This window comes from Hippocampus bargibanti, linkage group LG10 (genome assembly GCF_051943395.1).
Source record: "Hippocampus bargibanti isolate YZ-2025 linkage group LG10, ASM5194339v1, whole genome shotgun sequence".
Classification (NCBI taxonomy): Eukaryota; Metazoa; Chordata; class Actinopteri; order Syngnathiformes; family Syngnathidae; genus Hippocampus; species Hippocampus bargibanti.
The window spans coordinates 6310807-6311117 of NC_142743.1; positions in this window are offsets into that span (position 1 = coordinate 6310807).

Genomic DNA, 311 nt, shown 5'->3' on the forward strand with positions numbered 1-311 from the left:
TGTTGCCTATGGTTGACTTTAACAACGTCTGCTCTCTGCTGAGTGGTAATACTAAATAAGCAAATCAGTGGACGGTACACACGGTAAATATTTTCAAACATAGGTTGGAAAATTATTTAAAAAAAAAAACAAAGTAACCAACAAATAAAAACACTTAAGTATAGATAAAGTACACATCTTTCATGACTACCCACTACGTGTAATGTGCTGCAAGTGAAGTCGCAAAATAATATGTACTTTAGAATTATTGTTTTGTAACTCACACCTTGATTCAGGAACGTCCTATTGAGGGATGGAACAAAAACAAAATA